A 24017-nucleotide genomic window follows, 5' to 3' on the forward strand; every position below is an offset into this window, starting at 1 on the left:
AGTTATAAATTTATTATATTTTTTACTAGAATATCTTGTCCTTTACTTTTCCAGTTTTAACAACCAGTCCTTTATTTTTCCATGTTTAAGCTTAACCATATTACGTTTCATGGTCGCATTTTTCTATTGTAATCCATGATTTTTCCAGGTTTCCAATAAATTCGCTTGTTCTTTGCTTAACTTCTTATTTTTTTGACCCCATAAACGTAACATACACATATGTAATAACAATGTACAGCATTCGTCTGCTTCAATAAAATCCCCCAATTATCTCCCTTGTCATTCTTTCATTCTGCCTGTTTCACATGTTACTTCTCTTTTCATGACAACAGTGAATTGGTAGCAACACTAGTCGCTGAAGTGACGTGGTTGCTATGAAAACCAGTCATAAAAAACATTGCTCACTGCCTTACATATTTTATGATTATTAACACCAGTAAATTCATAACTTTTGTTTTACTGAACGAAAATTAATTTTTTTTTTCAGAATATAGCTGAGAAGGTGAGCTATAAACTGTAATAAATGTTTGAAATTTTATCGAAAAATGAGTGAGCAGTGAATCTTTAAAGCAGTCCTAAGTTACTAAAACTCCCACTTAACCATCAGTATTTACTTCAACAGTGCTCAAAATGTGAGTAGAGCTTGGTAGTAAGTTATGAAAATATATATGAAATTGACTAATGAAAACATTAACCCATCTGTAGGAATAACATTGAATCGGATTGGTTAGCTTGCTAAATTTAACACCATGAGTATATAAAAACATATATATATATATATATAGATAAGCAAGTACCCAACCATTTCGTTAATTCACTTCTTAGCCATTATGATATCAGCACAAGCTATGAAATAAGTGAAAATTTAATGCTTATAATAAACATTATCGGCAGATAAGAGTGCTCTGTTAGTTTACAAGGAGTTATGCATTATCGCTAATGGCAATTGATGATCTTGCTTACCAGAGTGTTTAACCCATGAAGGCTATTGCTACACAAATACAACTATATTTTGATTACAGATTTTCCCAGGTAATTGACTCTTGATGATTAATATTTGTATACCCTACTTTCTCTGTGTTTATTTTGTTTTTATTTTTTAATTTCTCTTTTAGATTGACCATTTTTATTAAATCCTTTCAGAAATGTTCACTGAAAGTGATATGTAATCTATCCTGGATTACACCAGCATGTTGAAAATTGTGATTTTGCTGTGCCGGTTGGTTAGTTCAAGAGTTAAGTTGCTGATGTATGCCAAACTTTGTAGCTGGGGTCGACGATAGCACCGGAAATAGGTCAATCGAGTTCGTGTGAAAGAAATGTGGAAAGAAAGAAAGAAAGGAATAGAGAGTGAGCATGAAAGAAAAAGAGGAAGATATCTTTTCTCTTGCATGAAAGTCGGTCTGGTTTTCTATTTTAGGCTGAACAAATGAGTCGAGATTGATGTAAAGATGCATCAGAAAAAGAAACGCAAAAAAGTTAGTCAACAATGTGATCCTTGCTAGAAAATTGGTGTCGTGTTTCTGTTTTATATGCTCTTTACAGCTCCTCGACCTGTGACAGGAAGAATTGCATCCCAGAGGACTAAAATAACAAAAAAAAATGTATGAACTTTATTCATGCATATATATATATATATATATATATATATATATATATATTATACACACACACACACACACTAGATGTATAATGAGTACATACATAGATGCAGACAATGAGATACACGTAATATGATATAAATGCAACAGACAACATTCCCCTCTCCGAAATCTTACAAAGGATCCAAATGTTTGAATGAAACTAACTTCACAAATGAGACAATAAACAGCAATTGCTGATCGGTTAAAATGTTCACTTGCCCAATGACAATAGGGTTGTTGATGAAGTGACGCTCCCTTTATCGACTAAATACAAAATGAACCAATTCAGACAGCTGTTTTAGTAATAAAACGACTAAGCAGTGCATGAAAAGGAAGAAATTCGGCTAATTTGCCTAGTTTGGACATAATTGAAAATTCCTGTTTTCATTAGATTTAAAGATCAAGCTTGTGATTTGAAATGGTTGGAAACTTGAAAGGCTATACCTAAGGCTGTTGTTGAGCATCATTCATTCATTTCGTATGAATCGGGTGATTATTGTTGGCATTTGTTTCCCTGATATCTTTTTAGATAGACAGTAGGTACTTACAGGAGACAGATGTGAAGGTTGCCAACATCCATAATTTAAAGTCTTTCTGTTGAACACACTTGATATAGGTTGACAGTCCGTGTTAACTATTAATACTTAGCCACCGTCATATTGTTGGTGCAACAGCGTTCATTCAGTTGGGTTGAGCCAGTTTTTTCCTAGCCTGTACTGCATCTCCAATCATAGCAATTCATGCACAGCACTCCTGAGCAAGGTCAGATGAGACGGCTAATCAATGGTGATTTCGGCATCCAAGATTGACCATTTCAGTCATGTCCTTGATGGTTTGCGTCTGGGTCCTCAGCTATCCAACGATATACTTGTCTCAGCCATTCAGTGAGGTAGGAAGGATTACATTGTGGATTAACTCTCTCTCTCTCTCTCTCTCTCTCTCTCTCTCTCTCTCTCTCTCTCTCTCTCTCGTGAGCTGTATACCAAAACCACCAGAGGTCACTGCAAAAGAACATATGGCTGAGACCTTAGATTGAGGTGTTGGTGAACAATAGCATTTGAGACAATTGAATTATATCGAATGCAAAATACCATTTCACACTTTAATACTACCTGTCTGTTGCAATGGAAATCTCATAATTTCAAGATCCCTGGTAAAAAAAAAAACACTCAAACCAAGTGAGAAAGTTTTTCTTTTTATTTTTTTTATTTTTTTTTTTATTTTTTTTTATTTTTTGTTTTTTTTTCTTGGAGATATAAAAAATCTCTTTGTGATAGTCAAAAGTTTTTGTTTCTTTTTTCCTTTCTCACAGCATAGTGTTACTAGAAGAATGAAGTCCACGCGGTCTTAAACAGCGACTTTTTCAAATGTTTCAATCAGGAGGATCGCATGGCTCATGTGGAATTAGTTTTTCTTTTTATTTGTTTTGTTTTGTTTTTTTGTTTTTTTTTTTGTTTTTTTTTGACGTAAACATTGTGTGAATTTGAATTTGTAAGTTTAAAAAGTCTATACAACAAAGAATTTAAAAAAAAAAAAAAAAGCATTTATATAAAAATTTGCACTCTTTCTTTTTCGGTTTTCATCCATGTGTCATAGTTTCACTAAAAACGTAAATGTTCTATGTTCCGACTATATATATATATATATATATATATATATATAGTGCTAATGCACTTACTAATTCGTGCTATTTTTTAAATCGTATTTCTAAGTTTAATTAAAGTTTTATGTTTTTTTTATTATTCAGTTGTAAGGTTAAAGTACAGAATAGGTACAAAACACCCTCCTCTCCCCATATTAAGAATGGCTTTTTAAATGTTATTATTTCAGCACGGATCAATAAGTGAATGAGTATCATATATATATATTTAGTAATGTGATTGACAATTTAAAATTCAAATTAGAATGAAAAATTAAAAATCTGTTTCATAAGAAGGAACAACAACAAAGTCAATAATTTGTACGATCGTTTCGGAAACCAATGTTTTTATTGTGATAGACATTAGCCACAGACAATAATTTTGACATATAGTATTTTTTAAGCAAAGTCTCCTCATCAGCAAAACTGTTGGGTGTTTTTTTTTTTAATATATCTAAAAGACACCATAAATAAACCTAGGATTTTTAGGTAAGGCAGATGTATCTGGAAAAAAATAAAATAAAAAGGAAAATATTTACTTGATAAGCAAATTAATATGGGTTAAATATTTACTTGATAAGCAAATTAATATGGGTTAAATATTTACTTGATAAGCAAATTAATATGGGTTGAGGATAAAAAATAAGAATAGAATAAAATTATAAATCTGAATTTGGTTTAAATATAAGGTTATAATAATATATTTTTTTAATAAAAGTTAAGAATTATATAAATATATATATATATATAAAGAGCAAACAGTTAATAAAACATGTTAAAAACTTTGAAAAAGAGTTAAAAACATATTTAATCTGAAAAGGAAACACTTGATAAGTGGATAGTCCTTAATCCGAGGAGTTTCGAAGAAATACTTTCCTTCTCATCAGAGGGTAGGAATTAGCAAAATACAGGATCGGATTTTTGCATACAAAAGTATTTGATGAAACGGTAAGTAAGTCAAAGATCTTACTTGATAACAAAAAGTGAAGCAGAGGGAATATGGTGAAGAAAAATGTGATTACACGTGAATGGATAGTCTGGTGAAAGGTAAATAATCCAATGACGGTAAAATCCAAAATTATAACTCCAAGAAATTGAATTTCCATTTGCACAAGTAAAATCCAAGGAAATCATGTAATTGGAAGATGGTCCAAAATAATCCAAAAGGCCGAAATCCATGGAATAATTCACAAATATGTACAAGAAAAAGTGGAAAAATTCCAATAATATTAATAAAAGAAAAACAAGATCTGCTTTTCACACGGCTGCCGAGACATAATATAAATAAGAAAGAGCAGGGAAAAAGAAGAGGAAAAAAAATAAATGGTGATAGAATTAAATATAAAATAGAAAAGCAAATGTCAAAATGACCCAGACAAAAAGATGTTAAAAGGCGCGAAAAAAATATAGGGTAAAAAAATAGGTCAACTGAAATGTACAGGTTATTACTTAAGAAAATGTCAGCAAGAGTTGTTAAAAACATTAAATGGAAAAAATTAAATAAATAAAAAATAAATAATAAATAAAAAAAAGAGATAAAATAAAAAAAATAAGTTTTTTTAAGGGGAGAGGATGGCCGGTATCTGCAAATTCAGGATAAAGCGAGTATGTATGTAAGTAAATGCGTATAGTTAAATATAAGTAAATATACATACAGGATATAGATGTGTGGGTAGATCGATATATTAGATAGATAGGAATATTTAAAGACTAAGACTGAAATTGCAGATAAAAAACCGGCCAAGCAAAGAAGAAATAAAGAATTAAAATAAAGGATTATTAAGTTAAAAAGTATTAAGAAAGTATGTAGAAAAAAACGATAAAGTTAAAGAAAAATTATTTATCTATCTGAAAGGTTAAAGTAATAGCTATGTAATTTCAAAATTACCATAATTAAATTTGGACTTATGTTTACAGAAAGAGATAACTTCGTTTTTAGAGTTTATTATATTGTTACTTTGAGGGAAAAGTAATTAGTTATCGCTTTGGTTGTGCAGAGGCGACATGACTTAGAGCCTGGAGTATAAGACTTAACTTTTTTATGATAGTCCATTTGATTGAAAAGGGGGTATTATTAGAGATTTTTAATTAAAGTGGTTAGAGAAGTTCCTTGGTTATTATTTCTTTTTCTTCGCCATATTCCCTCTGCTTCACTGTTTGTTATCAAGTAAGATCTTTGACTTACTTGCAGTTTCATCAAATATTTTTGTATGCAAAATCCAATCCCGTATTTTGTTAATTCCTACCCTCTGATGAGAAGGTAAGTATTTGTTCGAAACTCTGCGAATTAAGGAGTATCCACTTATCAAGTGCTTCCTTTTCAGATTATGTTTTTAACTCTTTTTCAAAGTGTTTTTTAACATGTTTTATTAACTATTTGCTCTTATTATAAGCTCTATCTCCTATTTGGTTTTATCGAGCTTTTACATCTGGTTGAGATTACTTTATAAATATTAATTCTTTAATATTTATGATATATTTAGTTTTACCATCTAGGATCATTTTGGTAAATTTAATTGTAATATATATATATATATATATATATATATATATATAGTCTTGGAAGTTTTTAACCTTTAAAACTATACAAAAAAAAATTATTTTTTATCATTCGTTAGAAAACTATTTAATCAGTAAGTCAATCACCTGCAATCACTGCATCAACTTGCTCTCTCGAATTCAATATAGTACCAGTGATAATTTATTTTTTAAGGGATCATCAGTTGTTTACCATGAAAAACTGTTTCAGGGATTTAATATATATATACCATGGTGCGTGTGTATATGTGTGTATCCTTACATGTGTGTATCAATGAAAGTGTCTATCATGTTCTGCAAAGTCAAAAACAAAAACATTTTTCCTCTACAAAACAATCAAACCAAACATCATAAATATAAACATGTAAAGAACTTGAATAAGAACCAAAATGGCTGAATTCAGCATTAAATAACCAGGGCTCTATGGGCAAATTTATCTTTAGTTGACCTTTGACAACTAAATATTTTCGTTTACTAGCCAAATAGAAAAACTTCTAGCCAAACCCACGTGATGTTTGATGTTTGGAATATGACATCATCGTTCTGTGACGATTATGTACATAAGTTTTTTTCTGTATTTTTTTAATAAATGTAATTCTAAATGTACAACAAATTTTATGTTGATACTTAAAGGTATAAACATTCTAATTTCTGCAGATGTTTTTTTAAACGCCTTCGTAAAAAAAAAATGATTATAGTGTTCAATTAAACTTTTATTATTTGAATAATTTAACTTTGTTCGTTTTATATAAAAAAAATAAAATAAAAAAAAACTAAAAAGATATTTTTCACTCAGTAATGAGCTTTGGGAGATTGTCAGTGAAAGAAATGCAATCGCCAAAAGATAAGTGTTTCATTATTTCTAATCGCCACTTTCAAAAGTCACTCGCAAATGCGACTGTTTTACTCGCATTGTAGAGCCCTGATAACCGAAAAAGAGTAGATGTAGTGTTTAAAAATATGCGGACATAATTCTATGAATAAATATTTGAAGATAAAAATGTTTGTGTGTGTGTGTGTGTGTGTATCCTTGTTCAATGTATGTGTATCAATAAAAGCGGCTATCTTGTTCAATGTGTGCGTGGGTATGCAACACGTGCAATAACACAGTTCATTAACATTCAATCTATGTAGCGCACAGGCAAAGAACATACCTTTCTCCATTGTGTCGTCTTCTCATTATCCAAGTACATCTCCCTCCATAGGAAACCAACAACAATAGGTCATGTATTTGATATAACTTCTAGAAGTGTAAGCCATGTTTAGTTTCAGAACAGTTTCAGATGGTTCGTTGTTCTAAACAAGTCTTGAGAGGTGACTGGTTTGCAGTAGACAGAACAGTTTCCAATGGTTCGTTGTTACACACAAGTCCTGAGAGGTGACTTGTTTGCAGTAGACAGTTCCACAGAGCAAAATATTCTTACCGTGTCGAGACGGAAAAAAAACATGTGAAATTGCTCCAGAAAAGGTTAAATATTTATGAAGCAATTCTGGTTTCTGATTGGTTGGTAGCAGAACGTGAATTAATTCGATTCGTCAGTTCCTAGCAGTATCGTTTATAAATAGAATCGTCCGACTGTGTGGGATCATACCCCATTCTTGTTTCAAAATATTGCAACATAACTTTATTTGTGTTTTGGAGCTTGCGACAGTTGCATCTTTCTAAGGTCACATTTCTCCCACCTTCTAAACGCAGAGACGATATCTTCTATGCTAACTTGTCTAATTCCCCCATTCTGTACGTGTCTCAAAAATCTATCTCTCGTTCATTACGTCATTAATACACGTAGCATTAAAGATCACCTGATGCTTTAACATAATCTATAATGTTTATCCAGAAATTCCTAAATTGGATAACATTTCAAAGTTATTGTAAATAAACAATACATTCTAAAACACCTATTTTAGCTGACATTCCATTTAAATTCATGAAACAGTAATAATACTGATTTGTAAGTTAACTCCTTCACCTTCCCTCCATTTTTATTTTTATTTTTTTGTTGTGTGGGTAGATGTGTGTGTGTTACCAAAAACTGACACCACACCAAGTAAGCAAGGAGCGTCAAGGAAGATGGAAAGACCGAGGAGAGAAAACACTAGCCAAACCTCCACTTTGCCACCCAAATTCCAGTGAAGACCAATGGTCGCTACCAATCAGAAATCAATGGTAAGCGGCTGTTGCGATAACGCAAATCCATTTGCAATGGTTATTGAAGAAGATAGAGAGTACTGGATATCTGGGGAAACTTGTTGTCACGCAGACTCTAGGGAACACCACAAGTTCTTCGCAAAGAGAAATCTTTGATGATGGCCTGTGTGACTACTCCTAGTGAGTAAATAATAATGATATTCTCCAGCATTTCTCCAGAATAAACAACATAACAGAGTACACCACGATTTCTTCAAAATTTATAATTGTGTATAATCAATTGATAGTTGATCAAAAGTAATCAACAGTTCCCCCACTATCCAACAACCGTAATGTTGATTGCACAGCCACTGAGAAGGCTAAGAATTGCTTCATAAATATTTAACCTTTTCTGGAGCAATTTCACATGTTTTTTTTCCGTCTCGACACGGTAAGAATATTTTGCTCTGTGGAACTGTCTACTACAAACAAGTCATCTCTCAGGACTTGTGTGTAACAACGAACCATCTGAAACTGTTCTGTCTACTGCAAACCAGTCACCTCTCAAGACTTGTTTAGAACAACGAATCATCTGAAACTGTTCTGAAACTAAACATGGCTTACACTTCTAGAAGTTATATCAAATACATGACCTATTGTTGTTGGTTTCCTATGGAGGGAGATGTACTTGGATAATGAGAAGAGAAGATGACACAATGCTTGCCCAGGTTATCCGAGCCATTACAACCAGTTAGCGCCTGTCTGTTTCCTCTCCAAGACGATGAAACTCTTAACGAAGATTTTGCGACATGTACAGTTCTATCTCGCTTTCATTACGTCATCAATATACATAGCAGTAAGATTACATGATGGTTTTATGTAATCTCTAATGTTTATCTAGAAATTGCTAAATTTGATAACATTCCTGTTCTAACATTCCAGCGTTAACATTACCGATACATTTCTACTATAAATACTTTATCTGCAAAATACCTAATTCGTCTGAATACATATTTCCTAAACATTCTATTTTCCCCACATCAACGACAATCGTAATAATAATCGTTCAGGTTACTGTGATTAAAAATTGGGACAAACCTGTTTGTGTGCAGTCTGTAGAATGCCGTGTAGACAAGAAAAAAAAAATGGCTGCCTTTCTATTTATATGTTTGTAATCTTGTCACATGACATGCAAATGAGATGCTTCCAGTTGAATATAAAAAGACTGATTTTTCACAGACTGCATCATTATTGATTTGGATGTCGGAGAAGCAAGTTTTGATAGTGCCGAGATTCGGAGTAGTGCATTTTTAACAGCAGTGTTAGTTAACATTTTTTCACCACATCTCCTGGCAGTGCTCTGTATAACATTAAGTGTGGTCTTAAATGGTGATTTTTTTTCCCCCCGATGATGACGTATATCGTCGAAACAAAGTTGATTTTAAATTTAAATAAATTTTAATTAAAAAATAATTGTGTTGCATTGTTTTTTTTTTTCAAATATACACAAGTTTCATTAAGAAAAAAAATCTAATAAATTGGTGCAACTAAATTATAATAGAGAAATTAAGAAAGCAAAAAAAATTGAGTAAAAAAAAATGGTATCTATTGACCTTTTTGCGTCAATTTCAACTAAAAGCAATGATATCAACTTAATTGGCATGTGAGAAGTACTTGAATATTACCGCATTATTTATTTAAAAAAACATGAGTTTTCAATCTTTATCATAAACCTCTCTCGCCATATTTCTTTGGGAACGTGTGCGGTAAGAACAAGGGAAATAACTCGATTATGTTAAAAAACAAGGCAAGTAAGTCATATTTATGATTGTTAATGCACAATTTATTTTTAAAATTTGGCAATAGTTATACGCTATTTACCTCCCTTGAAACTCTGTTATTTTTTTGTTTTTGTTTGTTTTAGCCAAACATTTAGTTTTGCTAATTTTCGTAGAAAAATGTTTTCTTTAATCATTTTTTTAACCTTATCGTTTTTCATAATTTTTGGATATATTCGTTACTGTAACATGTCAATTAAATAGAGACCATTAATTTTCCTTGAAATTCAATATTAAAAATTTTGAATTTTGCTATTATAGTGTACTTGCACCATAAATTATCTAAACAGCAACGATTTTCAGCTAGATAAAAATTTAAATGTAAATTATTAGTTATATCATTGATATGTTTATGCATTGAAAATATAACAGTTTTTGTTTTTTTTTCTTAAACATATGTCATAAAAAACGTTGGAGTCTTGTCTAGAATTTACCCTATATTAAAAACAAACAAAAAAAAACATGATGTACATAGCCATGATAAAACAAAAATATCATATTCCAAAAATTACTGGCCCTGTCAGTGGGGCATTAGAATACGCCGACTGTCCCCCTGCAGAGGGTAAAAGTCCCCCAGTGGGGGTCCTGGATATGACCTTAAACTATATCCAGTGGTGAGGCCCCAGCTTGTAGGCTTTGGGGAGTGTGGAGCCACCCTTTAATTACCATTGCTCCCAGGTCCACTCTGACCCGGAGTGGTAGTACCTGTTAGGGTCCCAACTATGGGTTAAATAGAAACCGACGTGAAAACAACAAATATATTCTATTAAAAAAAATTTTCTTCAAAATCTTTGGATTCGGTATTAAATAACTCGAAAAGGGTTGATATGCCGTAAAACAAAACCAACCAACCAAAAATTACATAAATTGATCAAGTAGTTTTATTTTTAAATATAAAAATCATTTTATGAGTATCAGAGGAGTGATTGTCCCATCCGCCATTTTGGAAAATAGTCTGAAAAAAGTCTGGCGATAACTTGACAATGATTCATACTGACTATATTTATCTTGTAATGTCTGCAAATTCTCATTAATTGCTTAAAAATGATTTTATTTTTTTCTTATAAAAGTAAAACTACTTGACATATTTATGTGATTTTGGGAATATGATATTTATGTTTTGTCACGGGTACATACATCATACAGATGTTTCTTTATATTTTTGTTTTTTTTATGAGAGAATGAGAGAATTCTGGGCGAGAACCAAAAATGTTAAAGCCATGTGAGATGTATTATCAGTATTTATGATTTTACATATAACGATATGTTTATAAATAACTCAGAGGGAGACCCAACGTTGCCCAGGATTGAGTTACGCTCAACAAATGTTTCACACTCCCATATTTTTATTGTCATTGAAATTGGTGAAATAGCCCACTTTTCACTCAAACTGATTGTTTTCCAGCTCTAGTTCAGGATCCATCGCGATACACCAGGAGGAAGCTTCACATACCACCCCGCAGTGACTTAGTCCACAATACATTGTAGTCTACATTGCACTGTAGAGAACCTACTGTTAATTTTATAAAATTACTTTTTTTATATATAATGACTTGAATTAAAGTTTAAAATGCCGTCAAGTATCATGGTTCAATTGTGCTCTAAACGGAAACATTTTAACCCTTATCCTCGAGTGGCTTCTTGGCCTTGACTAGTGATGATGATGATGCCTATGTAAAAAAAAAAAGAAAAAAAACTTCATTTCGAACTCACCTTTGTCATATTAAAGAACCTACTATTGATTTTATATGCCTGACCTTACTGCTTGTGCAGTGATAATGGCTTGAATTTAAGTTTAAAAATGAAAAAGTCAAGTATCATGGTTCAATTGTGCTTTAAATAAAAACATTTATTTCGAACGTACTCCTTGCATATCAAAGAGCCTACTGTTGATTTTTATGTCGGGATTTCCGACTTGTGGGGTAATGAAACTTCTGGAATGCACTTGTGATGTTAGACTGTGTAAGGTGTTAACTTTGGTCAAAATCTCATGTTTCTTTCTTTTCATTCGAATTATTTCAATAATTGATTACCGATACTTATCAAAGACATTCCGATACAAAACCTATCTAAGCAAGGCACATAAAGTACTTTCATGTGAAATTTTTAAAAATCGGCTCTGCTGTTTTCGAGTTCATAGAGAATGAGCGTGTAGACACACAAACGCAGAAAGTTCCTTTATATACAGGATTCAGTTCAAAGTGATAGCCTTCTAATGTTTGATGGTTCAATCTTTGCTATAGGTTTTTTTTTGTTTTGTTTTTTTTACAGTGATCACCACTTATCAAGGCCCGGAAGCCACTCAGGGATAAGGGTTATAGCAAGTACATTACGTTAGTGTGGAGATTTGATGAGTTGTTTACTTAAGGGGGCGGTTCATTAGGAATTTGTTAACGTTGGACTTGAAGACATCCAAGTTGTAGTCCGGTGGGAAGCAGCAGGTGAATAAATTAACACTTCAGTCTCATGACTGAGAGAATGAGGACAATCGTGGATTAAATAAAGGGCTCAGTTCGAAAAGATGCATCAGAAGAAAGTCTGAAGTTACATAGGCCGGAAGTGTAAAATACGGAGGAGATTAGTTTTAAAAATACAACATCCAGAAAGATTGTATAAGAAAGTAAGAAGCAAATAATACCAGATTCAATAACGTGTAATATAAGAAAGCGAGAAAGGTTTTTACTTTAAAGTTTGGTGCCGTGACAGTTACTCGTTTGTTATTTGAAACTGTGACTTCATTATCAAGTTATTGGTTTAGATATGTTGGCTACCTGACTATTTAAAAAAAAAAAAAAATTATTTTATGGAAAACGCTCTAGATCAGGCCGTCTGAAGATACTCGCTTAATGACCAGAAATGCACTGAACATTAATGCCATTGTTTTTTTTTTGTTTTTTTTTTGTTTTACTTTCCCCTGGCAAAACTCAATCATGTTCTGCAAAGTCAAAAACAAAAACATTTTTCCTCGACAAAACAATCAAATCAAACATGATATAAAGATATAAGGAACTTGAATAAGAACTTTTACCAAAATGGCTGCATTTCAGCATCAAATTACCCCAAAAGAGTTGATATACCATTAAAAAAAAAAAAAAAGAAAGAAAAAACAGACATAATTCTATGAATAAATATTTGAAAATATAAATAACTTGAAGCATAAAAACTTTTTCCAAAATTACTGGATTCAACATTAAATAATCCGAAAGTGTTTGTTGTTAAACAAACGCAACCTACCTTGAAAATAGAGCTTTGAAAGCTATTCAGCTGTTTCCATAAATCAACAAAGGGTCAAGTCATGTTGGAATGGCCACCTTTTTGTTCAATCTTTGATATCTTAAAGCTATCGTTTAATGATGCTGCAATATTTGCAGCGCGTTTTTTTTTTTTTTTTTTTAACTTCAGTAAGTTTTAAGAGATCAAGGGGTTAATCCCTCCTGGAGCTAACACTTGATTCTGTTACGATTTAAACTTATATCTGATGGCTCTTTTAAGAATAGATGCTGTTCCCTTTTATGGCTGCTATTTGTATTTCGTTACACCTTGGTTGTCCAGGGATTGCTTCTAAGTATTTCTGAAGATTCTTTTTTATTAAGCCAGTTGCTCCCATCACAACCGGTATAATTTTTATTTCTTTCAGAGACCATGTCGTTTTTAGATCATTTTTTAGGTCTTGATATTTTATCTTTTCTCGTTCAGTTCTATTAAGGCCAGAATCATTTGGGACTGTGACATCGATAATGAGCGCAGTTCTTTCGGGCTTGTTTCATATTCCTATTTACAATGCCTCCCCACAGGACAGAGTTAGACACCAGGGTTGTTTTTTAATGTGGAGAAAAGGAACAAAAATAAAAATTGTCTCAGTCGTGAAGGATTTCTCCTCCACTGACAGAGAACAAGAAATTGAAGTGTAGATCTGAAGAACAGATGGTGTTTATTTGCTCCCCCACTGAGCAAATTAGGCACAAGGCCGTTTTTAATGTGAGGTAAAAACCAGCTCCCCTAAAAGGGGTCACTCTGGTTACCAAAAATAATAATTGTCCCAGTATAGAGGGTTTCCCCTCCATTGACTGGTACAAATTATCTTAAGTGCAGCATCTGTCGGAACAGATACTACACTTTGATCTTGTTTATATATTTTATTGAGAAAGAAAAAATTGAACATAAAAAACGTACAAAAAATTCAATTCAACAAAATTAGGCACAAGGCCCTACAAGAAATTGGGAGGGGGAGGGTACAGGGTCTTTTTGACTATGTAACAGATGAGACTTTGAAGTCTTACTCTTAACTGGCAACATTTACCAAAATACCTCAATCACTCTGTGGATCCTAATCTAACTAATAACCCCAGCGTTCAATGTAAAATTTAACTATGTACAATTTGTATATTCATTTCTGTATGTTGTGTGTGCATTTTTGTGTGTGTGTGTGTGTGTGTGTGTGTGTGTGTGAGAGAGAAAATAAAGTTCGATTTCATTAGAAAGAGTTCTTGAATTAATTGGCATAAAATGTTCGTGGAGTGGGAAAAAACTAATGAAAATGTTCATTTCAAAAAAAAAAAAAAAAAAAAAACTTGACCCGAAGGCCAAGAGTTTTAGTTGGCATGTTCATGTCGGGCTTGTTTCATATTACAATATCTGGCATGATCTTTTATGTATCTGCCCGCCTGTATGTCTGTCATAGAACACGGTCACTTTTCCGTTTGATGTTATTGGTGGTGGTTCATGTTCCCAGATGTTTGTCACTCTGTCAAGTTGCATCTCTCCACAGATCTTCCAATGGAGGTATTTACATACTTTGTTGTGACGGGCAGTGTAAAGGCCATCTGCCAATAAGATTGGGCATGCAGACATTAGATGGCTTGGGCTTTCAATAGCTAAGTGGCAAAACTTACACTGGCCATTTGTTTGTAGTAGGAAGTAGTTATAGATATTAGTTTTTCTGATAGTTCAAAATACATAATTATTATTTTATCATTAGTACTAGTAATGGAAAGAATCATTTTTAATGTCAGAAAATTTGCACAAATTTTACCGATTCCGATATACCTAATCGTCGCAACACCACTTTGTACATGCGAGTATTATGATAATTAATCAGATTCTTAAACATCAGAACATTTTGCAATATTAGAATCGGTAAAAATTGTGCATTTTTTTTTTTTTTTTTTTTTTTTTCAAAATAGTCGAAAACGATTCTTTTTAATTTTCTTTTTTTTTTTTTTCTTTAAAAGTTAATTTTCTGTTGTTGGTACTAATGATAAATAATAAATTTATTTATTGCTTTTAAATTACCAGTAAAACTAAAATCTATAGATTACAAAGGGCGTGCAATAAGTAATGTCCCTGACCCACTTTCAGTTGTCTGGTCTAGCTGAAATTTTGCATGTGCAATGATTTATATCTCTACGGGTTATGTGGCAAATTACAGCTTTGAACTAATTGTGGATTCTGTTTTACAGGTGTTTGAACTGAGTCAGGTGTGAAATGAAGCCTGTTGAATGTCGAGCAGTGATCCGGTTTTTGTATTTGTAAGGACGCAAACCACAGGAGACTTTTGATGAAATGAAAGAAACTTATGGTGATAATGCCCCGTCATATGACCTTGTAAAACGCTGGCATCGTGAATTCAAACATGGCCGGAAGTCTGCAGAAACAGCTCCCAGACCAGGTCGCCCCCCCTCCCTTCTGCCATTGATGAGGCATCTGCCCGTTAAGTTGAGACTGCCATTTTGGAAGATCGACACATTACTATTCGCTAAATAGCCCAAGATGTCAAGATTAGTACAGGGTCTGTGAAAACTATCATTCATGACCATTTGCATATGCATAAGGTGTCTGCCAGATAGATTCCCAGGTTGCTCACACCATTCCAGAAGCGAGAACGCGTTGAGTGCTCGAGGATGAATTTGGAGATGTGCCAAGATGAGTCAGTTTTTCAAAAGACTGATTACACAGGATGAAACTTGGGTCCATCACTGTGATCCAGAGACCAAAGCCCAGTCAATGCAGTGGAAGCACTTGGACTCACTACCTCTAAAGAAGGCAAGGGTGCAGCCCTCCACTGGTTAGGTCATGCTCACAGTCTTCTAGGACCAGGACGGAGTAGTGATGACAGATTTCCTGGCAAAGGGTACCACAATTACAGAAGCCTATTATGCTTCACTTTTGAGGAAATTAAGGGAAGCTATCAAAATCAAGAGGCGGGGCAAGATCAGCAAAGGTACCCTCCTCCTGCAGGACAACGTTCCGGTCCACAACTCGCATGTCGCCAGATCAGAAGCACGGGTGTGTGGTTATGAAACCCTCCCCATCCTCCCTACTCGCCTGACCTTGCACCCTCTGACTTTCACCTCTTCCCGGCCATGAAGTTGTTTTTGAGAGGAAAGCGTTTCCCAGATGATGCAGCCTTGATTTCTAAAGTCACGTTGTGGTTGGAGGACCAACCTGGGGTGTTCTACAAAAACGGTCTCCAGAGCTGCATCAAAGGATGGGAGAAATGCATAACTCTGGGTGAGTCCTATGTGGAGAACGACTAATAACTGTGCCAAGTTTTGTTGCTCTACTGTTATGGGAAGTGGGTCAGGGACATTACTTATTGCACACCCCTCGTATCATCCCACATACATAAGTGTATTTTTACATTTGCAAAAATTTATGCACATATTCTATTGGTTTTTACGATAACTCGAAAAAAGGAAAGATGTCTTTTTTAACTAAATATTTAGAAATTAAAAAAAAAAGAAAGAAATGGAATCAGTAATTGTATCGGAATCAAGAATTTCGAACAGAATCGGTAATAACGTTTATTCATCCTCCACTGCAAAAGATCAAATACAAAGTCAAATTAAGTTTTCAAAAGTCCACGCAACAATGAACGACAATCTGACCTAGAAAAAATGCCTAGTCAGGGTCCTAGGTACTCTTGTAGAATTTGACCCGGATCCTTGGAATTTTCTGCCAGTTTATGACTCAGGTTCGACCAGCAATCAATGGATTAAGCTGAACATTGTTCAAATGTTGAAGCGCTAAATCAAAGTCCTGCTTGGCGGGAGTGTTATGCTCATGTTTGAAAGAGCATTTTCGTTGGTCATGTTAAAGTCCAAAACAGCAGTTTCATTGTTAAACATTGAATAGAAGGATCTCAAAAATTCATTCGTTGGTGTTAATTTCTAATTTTGCTGTAAAATGTGTTTCGAGATCGAATTGGATTATTCAGGCTACTGTTCTCATCTTAAGCATTCTTTGCACAACGTTTCGTTCGATGTAACCTCCGACCTTCTTCAGAATTTTGACGAACTCTGGAATCTTTTTGTTGGACTTTGGAATCTGCACATAATTTTAAACGGAATCCCTTATTTAATCCACGGATATGCTGTACTCGCATTTCGGCAGCCATGACAGGATAGAAGTCCCTATATATTTGCAATTGGATTTTGAGTGTACTCTGCACTGAGGATTGAATCTTCAACCTCTAGAAGAGGGTAACTTATGATTGACTTTTACCAAGTATTTTAACTACTATGCCACGGGTCCTTATGGAAACATATTTAAAGTTTTTGTTTTTCATACAGATTCAAGAGACTTGACAGCTTGTAGAACAAAAAAAAAACATTGAAATGTAGAAGTATTTGGCCATTTTTATTTTTTAATTGGGAAATCAATGTCTCCTAATTAAAATAGAAAAACTTGCACCCCAGTCCACCCAACAAGCAGCAAAATGCCACCCCTTCAATACATCCTAGATGTTGAAAAATTTCTACTCTAGTAGCTTCCTAAGAATTCTTTGGAATTCCCTCCCTGCTTTCTCCGAAATGTAAGTTTAATGTGAAAAAACATTTAGCTAATCAACTCCCCACCCAGGTTGCCCCCTATGAATTTGACCCCTGTCACACTAGCCGCTTGCACCTCAGTGGCAATATGACTTGCTTGGCGGCGAGCAAAAGTGTAAAAAGAAAAAATTAAAAATTTTGTAAAATGCGTGGACGAAAAGATTTGTGAAAAAGAATTCAAATGTGATTTCGTTTCATGGAAATGTTTTGGTTGTTAGTGCTGCTGCCGTGTGCAACAGAAAATAAAAGGAGTTTTTTTTTAAGTTCGACGTGCTCAAACTCCAAACTCCTTGACGAGAGTAAAAGAAAAATTTTAAGAAACGAGAGGGAGGTTATTGCGCTCGCGCACACACTCACACACACATTTAAGCAGACTCTATTGAATACGACAAAGTTTTCTCTTTTTTTCTTCTTGGTTATTTTTCTCGATGCATGGATGATGGATGTATAAGTTATTTTCTTGCTTTCAAATTGGTAGAGTTTATAGTAGTACGAAATTTACAAACGTATGTCACAGTCGAAAACAATAAATATACAAAATAAATAAACAGCATAATTAAGTACAACCAATACATAAATAAGACTCGACCACACCTCTTTCCTAGCTTTCTTGTCCCTGCTATATATATATATATATATATATATATATATATTTCCTAGATGTAAATCCAATGAAACTCGTATGATTATTAAAGAGTGCTCAAAGCAAGACAGAGCTGGTATATAGCCATCCATTCTACTTTTTCTCAGAAACTACAAGACGATCGGCCTAAAATTTTGTATGGATCTTTATGATAAGGTGCAGCGAGATAAGTATTATGGTATCCATTTAATGCAAAAATTAGTACAAATTTATTCATATTCAGCCATCAATTTGACAAAGCATTGATTTCAAGTAAATGGGCTATAATTTTTGTCCGTTAAAAATAGACAAAAAGGCTTAGTTAGTTCACTTATATAGTTTGTTTAGTGTACAAACATATATATATATATATATATATATATATATATATATATATATATATTTATTTATTTCCATAAAATCTCTGTGCTTGATGGAGGGGAGATTAAAACTTGCTATCATTTCAAATAACAGCGAGGGGAGACTTGATTCCAAATATTTCTCATATGTTATATCTCCCCTCTTTTGGAAATAGGGCACGATTATTAATATCTCTAGTATCAAATAATCCTTATACACTGAAATTTATTTTATGTATGAAAACCAAAGAGGGAAGATATAACATGAGAAATAATTTGGAATCCAGTCACTCCTTGTTATTGTTTCAGATCATTTGAAACCATAGCAACAAGTTTTAGTCTTTCCTCCATCAAGGCCAGAGGTTTATGTAAAATATCAGATATTTTGTAATTCATATGCAAAACTAGAAAAATAAATGACTATGATTGAAACATTTTATGGCTGTAAAAAAAGTACCAAAAATAGGCTCTGGATAATGGATGATCTGCTAAATGTGCGACCTTAAGGGTAAATTATACATAGCCCACTACACAATTCAGGTCATTACCTTTCCAACGAGCCTTCATTTGTTAAATTCTGTTAAATCGTTGTTGAGATTTGGAACTTAAAAATTGCCAAAAAAGATGGTGTGTGTGTATATATATATATATATATAATATATATATATATATTATAGTATGAAAAGGTTAGTAATTGCAATTAAGAATAGGAAATTGGATCAAATATTTGTAACATGTCTTCTTCCTAAGATTAAGGGTGGTGGTGTTTGATCAACACTGCTGGGGAGCCATGATGTAATATACTGTTTTTTTAAATCCCCGAAACAGTGTTTCATGGTAAACAACTGATGATCCCTTAAAAAATAAATTATTAGTACTATAGTAAATTCGAGAGCGAGTTGATGCAGTGATTGCAGGTGATTAAATGACTTACTGACTGGATGATTTTCTAACAAATGATAAAAAATATTTTTTTTGTAGTTTTAAAGGTTAAAAACTTCAAAGACTATATATATATATATATATATATATATATATATACTCGTAGCTAAATTGAATATTGAAATGCTAATATTTTTGGTTCTATGAAACGAAACTACATGAAAATTTGCAGGCTTTTTGAAGATTATAATACTATTCTATGGTTAAAACTTTGACAATTGGTAGAAAAGATTCTATATTTTCAAACCAGTAAAATATGCCCAAATGACCTGGAAAGCCACCTTTAAGTTTTGCTGCTTTGGGATGAATTTTGCCTAGGGCTTTTTGCTTGGTTTTCTCCCCTCTGGCCTTGCCAGGCCACTAATCTATAATATAAAGCTGAACGTCTGTGTGTGTGTCTGGTCACGAATAGGCTCCTATATGGTTGACTATTATAGAAAACTGATCACATATAATGATAGATGTATTGAGACACAGGAATGGGTATGTTTGATCTGCCATGATGATGATTCATTAAAATTGTGGGGTCTGCATACACGCCTGGTTTACAAAGTATGGAAATAAAAAATTAAAAAATTGAAAAAAAACTTTATAAGTGTTTTTGATATAGATGTACATAATAATACTTTGATAAGTATGTTTTAACTTAAATAGGGATGGTATAGTAAAATTGTGGGGTCTGCGTTCGCGCCTGGCCTCTATAGAATGGAAATAGGCACAAACTTTAATAAAGACTTTTCATGTCTATCTGCGTAAGTATACTTTGATAATTGTTTCAGTTTGAAGAAATATGGTATAATAAAATTATGGGGTGTTCGTTCGCGCCTGACCTCTATAGAATGGAAAAATGTCACAAAGTTTAACAAGTTTTTTTAATATAGATCCACAGAATATTGTGATAAGTGTTTCAATGTGAACAGGCATGGTATAATAAATTATGGGGTTTATCTATTTTATTTTTACTTTCATCATATTTTGCTTTGGTTTTGATACCCCCAAATTCGAAGCTATCTCTTTCCAACCCTTCCTTTTCATAACCTATCATACTTTCATAAATCAGAGTCCATTTTCTGTAGGCTGTTTTTGAACCCAGTCAACGACGGGTACTTTTGCTAGTATATATATATATATGTGTATGTATGTGTGTGTGCAAACAAATCGAGCAGAGGCATTTGGACGATGTCAAAACATCATTAATTCATTACCCACACAGCAGCAGCCATATAGCATAATGGTGAGAAGCCTTGACTGTCATTTGGGCGGTCGGGTTTCGATCCTGGCTTGAGGCAATTGCCTGGTTAGCAACACTGATGAACAGTGAAACAGCGAAATAGTACTGTATATGGATGACATATATATATATATATATATATATATATATATATATACTAGCAGGGCGCCCGGCATTGCCTGGTCATAAAATATGCTTAAATATGATATTTTGATTAATGCAGATTTCGTATTTATTATAATATTATATTGGACCCAATATATATATATATATAGTAATGATTTAAAAAGTTTTTTTAAAAATGATGCTAACACCGAGAATTGAAGCCAAAACGTTTAGCTTACGATTTACTTTTTCCTTTGACATTAATGCCTAAGCTATAAAGACATGTTTGCTGCAAGGCTAAAAATTCAAAAATGAACCAATAGCTATTACGTTATGCATGCATATTCGTAATGCCGTCGTTTGACCTTCACCTGGCAAATTCCATTTCTTTAATTTTCACACTTTTGCACCGATTTTCCCTGGCTAAAACCCAAACTAAGTTTTGCATGAGTTCGAATACCCTATATATTAAGTTTCATATCTGTAGACCAAAAAACTGACAGAGGAGTTTTGTAGTTAAGATTTATTAAACAAGGCTTTTGACAGGGTATGGCATGAGGGTCCCCTCAGGAAAATTAGATCATACGGTATCACTGGTGGAATACTTAACATAATTAAATCCTTCTTAGATAAGAGAAAAATCCAGGTTGTCCTCGACGGTCGTACATCTAAACAATGATATAAATGTGGGAGTGTCTCAGGGGTCTATCCGTGGACCTCTATTGTTCCTAATATTTATTAATGACCTCCCCGACAAAACTGCCTCTGAGATGGGTATATATGCTGATGACACCACACTCTATGACAGGAAAACAAATGAACACATAACTAAAGAAATGGCAAAAACACTAGAGGATGACCTCCGATCTGTAGTGGAATGGGGACAAAAATTGATGGTCACATTCAATGCTGCCAAGACTAAACTACAAGAAATTACAAGAAACCTTCTCTGCCATCAATAGCAATGGCCAGTGACTCCCTATCTGAGAGTACATCTTTCAAACTGCTTGGCCTAACGTTCACAGGAAGCATGAGTTGGAACAATTACATTGAAAACATTGCTAGGACCGCTGCGAAGAAGGTAGGCTCTCTCTACTGTGCTAGAAAACTACTAACACCTGAAAGTATCCTGTACCTCTATAAAGCCACCATTCGCCCATGTATGGAGTATTGCTGTCACATTTGAGATGGTGCATTTGCTGCTAGTCTCTCGCTCCTAGACAAGGTTCAAAAGAGTCGCCAATCTGATAGGCCTTGAACTGGCATCTAAGCTTCAGCCTCTGTCCCATCGACGAAACGTTGCATCCCTCTGCCTGTTCTACAAGTATTTTAATGGTGAATGCTCTGACGAACTGCAGACACTTGTGCCCCCACAACGTAGACACCCTTGACAAACTCGACAGGCAGCTAAATCCCACCCCCACACAATAGAGATCCCTAAATGTAAAAAATCTTTCTACTCCAGTAGTTTCTTCCCCAGAACCGCTAGACTCTGGAATTCCATTCCAAGTCTCTGCTTCCCCAACTGTACTGACATGCAGAAGTTCAAGTGTAATGTGAACCGACATTTTACTGCCCAAATCCCAACATAGTGCCCCAGTAGTTGCTGCCCCTGATAGTAGCCCCCCTACGCCAAAGTGGCAATATGCCTTGTTTGGGGTGAAAATGTAAAAAATATATATATATATATATATATATATGAGTGTATCCATCAACAATTGTTTTTTTTTTGTTTTGTTTTTTAGATTTTTATCATTTTTTTATTTTAAAATATTCTTATAACGCATTTCAAGCTTTTTTTCAGCTATCTTCAGATATTTTTATATAAAGATTTTTTTAAGTGAAAGTTTGAAATGTCATTTTGGAAAACATTTCAACTCTGACAACACTGATTGTGTTTTACAGAGAAATGCCGATCTCAGACTTTTTGTCATCAATAGTCGGTGTGTTGCCCTAGAGCATATATATATATATATATATATAAGGTTTGTGTTTACTATAACGTTTTTACGCAAATATTACACAAGTATAAAGCATGTACAATATGTGCATGAATATAATTTCACATAATAGTTAACTAAAGATGATCATCTCATAGGAAAACCGAAAAAACTAATATAGAATTAATTAAGATGAATGTTTAAAAGAATATGCAAATTAGCTAGATCTTTTGCAAATTAATGCAATTCCACGACACATAACAAAGTTGTGTGTTTTTTTTAATAAATAGAAAAAAAGGATCAATACACAAAAAACAACAAATTTATGGGTGTGTATATATATATATATGTGTGTGTGTGTGTGTGTATGTTAAATGAGTTAAGAGATTCCGAGAGAAAATGTGTATATTTTAATGAGTGGGGGTCACTAACAATTGTTATTTTGTTATATTCTTGTTTTATTATTTGATATTTTAATTTTTCAACTTTTTTGAAATATATATATATATATATATATATATATAAAAGCAAATTAATAAAAACCGTTCTAAAATATTACCCCCGATGACGATCGATAGTTCGAAAGCACTTGAGTAAATGGTTGAAACAAGTACACTCGGAGCCACGTTATACAATCTACCGAGAAAATAACAAAGGAAATTAAAAAAGAAACTTGCATTCAATCAAACCTGTTTATATAATGACTTGCTGGCGATTTATTTATTTATATATATATATATATATATATATATATATATATATATATATATAATTGAACATGTGTGTCTCTGTGTACATTTTCCTACGCAATAACTCTGTCAATTTTCAGTCTACAGACTCGAAATTGATATGCAGGGTACTGAGATTTGGGAAAATCTTTGTAATTCTGTAATCCGTTTTCAGCCAGAAATTTGGCTGTAAAGGGGTCAAAGGTCAATGATTTGACCTTTTGAGAACTCTACTAAACTCCTCCAACAATTTTGGGTCTAAACACTTGAAATTTTAGATATAGATTCCTTGGGCATGGATCTAACTTAATAATTTGATTTGAGCCTAAAACAATAAATGTTAAGGGGTCGTAATAGGTGTCAAAGTTTCAAAAATTGACCCTTTTTTTTTTTTTTTTTTTTTTTTTGCTCAACATACACCTCCAAACACCCGGGCAACGCCGATCATAAATGCTAGTATGTAATAATTATTTAT

At 33.3% G+C, this 24017-nt stretch overlaps 1 protein-coding gene across 3 annotated transcripts in view; it reads left to right on the forward strand.

The window, feature by feature from the left end:
- LOC145241354 (cGMP-inhibited 3',5'-cyclic phosphodiesterase 3A-like) overlaps positions 1–24017 on the forward strand; it is a 436871-nt gene that overhangs the window by 351784 nt on the left and 61070 nt on the right. The window lies entirely within an intron of this gene.

This window comes from Euprymna scolopes, chromosome 20 (genome assembly GCF_053919585.1).
Source record: "Euprymna scolopes isolate OS-2025 chromosome 20, ASM5391958v1, whole genome shotgun sequence".
In the NCBI taxonomy this organism is placed as follows: Eukaryota; Metazoa; Mollusca; class Cephalopoda; order Sepiida; family Sepiolidae; genus Euprymna; species Euprymna scolopes.